Source organism: Phodopus roborovskii, unplaced genomic scaffold (assembly GCF_943737965.1).
Source record: "Phodopus roborovskii unplaced genomic scaffold, PHOROB, whole genome shotgun sequence".
Taxonomy (NCBI): domain Eukaryota; kingdom Metazoa; phylum Chordata; class Mammalia; order Rodentia; family Cricetidae; genus Phodopus; species Phodopus roborovskii.
In genome coordinates, this window is record NW_026126682.1 from 6,473,971 (window position 1) to 6,476,912 (window position 2,942).

The following is a 2,942-nucleotide window of genomic DNA, read 5'->3' on the forward strand; positions in this document are numbered from 1 at the left end:
CTTGTGTGGTCACTCAAGAGCCTTCACATCACTTCCATACTTGACCTACTGACCTTTCAAAAGAATGAAACTACTTCTTGTTTAAAATCTCTCACAGTTCATCACTGGTCTCTAAATATTATCTAAAGCCACTGAAGGGGTAAAAAGAACTGGAAATTTATACGGATGAAGGATTTTCCAATTGCAATCCTATTGGTTGTTTTTTTTTTTTTTCTTTTCTTTTTTTTTTTTTTTTTTTGTTTTGTTTTGTTTTAATATCCCAGAAATTTATTTGATGCTTGCTTGAATACATTTTGTATAGAAAGGTTGGGACTGTTTGTGTTGGGTGTCCCTGGTAAATTTCATGGAGGCCTTGAACCATAAGAGTGCCAATCCATGAACATCAGAAATGGAAACCGAGAGCCCAATTTTAGGACTGCTCTGAAGATTTGTCTCTGGTCAAATCAAGCCACTCCATTGAAAATGCTCGAGGTGCTTCTGTGTGAAAACAGCTGACATGAAGGAGGGCATTTAGATTTTGGTTTGTTGAATACTTAAATACTTGGAAATAAGAATATTCAGCTTTGAAGTTTTCAATACTGGAAAACTTTCAAGTCTTGGGCTTACAGCCAGGAAGGGCTGCTTCGTATTCCTGAAACTAGGCTGTTTCCACAAGGCTAATCTTCAGCTTTGGCTTCCATCTCTTCTGTATCATCATCTCCGACCACTTCTGCATTTTCTCTCTCCAGCTGTCCTGTCTGTCTTGTGAGTTCAGTCTCATCTGCATCTGTGACCACTCTGGGCTCCATCTGAACATTGAACACACCCCTCTTCTCCTCAGTCTTCTTTTTGATGACTGCCATAGCCTGATTGAGAACAGAGAGACCTTCTGTTCTCTCTAGCGTCGTTGTTGTCATCACTTACCTGGGTGGAGCTATTAGGTTAATCTTGATGGGCATAGTTTCTGTAGAACAATTCAAACCTCTCAGGGCTTCCTTTACAGCATCAATTCCTTCATAACCATAGCAAGCTACTTCAATATCTGCTCGAATTTTGACAGCTTGTGGTGTCAAACGCCTATTGATATTGTTAATGAGTACTTCTCTTTCATTTTCATTCAAATCTAAACTATCCAAGATAGACAGGTCTGAGACTGCATGCTTAAAGGCATCATAAGCACCATATCCAGGTTTCTTATATTTGTCATCAAAGACACAGGCAGTCCTCTGGAACAGGCTTTCCAGTTGCTCATCCTTGGTATATTCTAATACCTCAGCAACATGGCGAAGAATGCTATAAACAGTTTTGGACGTTGTGAATTTGTCTTCACATTTGATTGCTTCCTCTGGAAAAACTCTTCTTTTTGACAAATCAATATAGCCTTTTTCTTTGTCCACTCTAATGACAACTACACATTCATTTCTGCCAATGCGGATCAGTTTGTTTATAGAACGGATATGTCGTCTGGGTAATTCACTAAGAAGAATCATACCTTCAATGTTATTGTATTCCAACAAGCTGACATAGGCTCCCATCTCAGCAATGGATCTTACATTCACCAACACTACATCTTCCACCTCAGGGAATTTGTGTTGATAAAATCTACAACTTAGATCCGGCATTCTGCGGTGTATGTGTGAATCCCGAACTAGGGTCCCATGCCGTGCTCTTCAACAGCAAAGAAGAAACTCGGTACACCAGGACCAGACGCCAAAGCTCCTCCCTATTGGTTGTTTCTAAGAAGTATTTAAAAACATAAAACTTGGAATTATTTTATTTGTCTCCAAAAAAGGATAATATTAAATATTTGCATAGAATTTTTATTAATAAAGCATAATACTATTATTTTTACTCATAACTTTCAAATTTCCACTATTAAAAAAGAATACTTTTCCCCATCTTAATAATAAGAAAATAGAGAGTGAATATAAGAGTGACTAACCAAGCCCAATTATTCACTGTTATATGATTAGTACTCAAATTTAATCAATACTTTCAATCATTCCATAAACTGAAATTAAGAGATTGAAGTTGAAACCAAAGCAGTCTCATGATAAATTTTAGTAAGTGGAATAAAACCATAACAGATAGAAGTTAGATAGATAGATGACAGACAGGTAGACAGACAGACAGACAGATAGAACTTTCATATAGATATCTCAGTGCAAAATTAATAACTTTAAAATTATATATTTTATAGAGAGATAAAATTTTTATTCTCAAAAAATAGCACTATTTACATTGTAAAAAAAACTAGATAGAAATAATACTAAATTTGTTGTGTGTAAATGAAGCCAGATAATATAGGGATTTAACTAGTTACAATAGTAAGTTATTTATTTCAATACTGAAGTTTAATTTAAAAAAAAAAGATTTCTCCCACTATAAAGTGATGTAATCACCAGTAAATAAAAGGTAAAACATTTGTTGGACCGAAGTGAAGGGTAACTGAATAGATAAAGATGTAGAGTTGGCATTGTCATCAGAAGAGTCCAACACTCAACCATAACTCCACATGGGAAACTCAGCCAAGAACAAAATGAATGCCTCCCTGCAGCATGAACTGACAGGGGGACTCCTGGGAGCCAGTGTGAATAAAAGTCAGAGAACAGAGCCAATTCAGGTCAACCAAGCCTAATGAAAGCCTAGATAAACTAGGCAATAGATGTCGACCAAGTGGAAATGCCTGTCTAGATAACAGCTAATGAAAGAGTCCGCCAAAATTAAGGAGACACAAAAGCTGCTGTCGGAGGCCAACCCTCCCAGTGATTGCAATGCAAATGCCATCCCTGAATGACCAAGTGTAGAAAATCCAAATGAAAATTTCATAATATCACAATATTTAGAGACAAAAGCAACTTTTAAACTCAATTTGCTTTAAGAAGAAATCACTTTATACTCCACTGGTTTCTGAATTTAATGAAATTTTTGAGGAGGAATAGCCATGATGGGAATTACTTTTC

At 36.3% G+C, this 2,942-nt stretch overlaps 1 pseudogene; it reads right to left on the reverse strand.

The window, feature by feature from the left end:
* Positions 1-478: 478 nt before the first annotated feature.
* Positions 479-1,665, reverse strand: LOC127214188 (eukaryotic translation initiation factor 2 subunit 1-like; annotated as a pseudogene).
* Between the last annotated feature and the right edge of the window lie 1,277 nt (positions 1,666-2,942).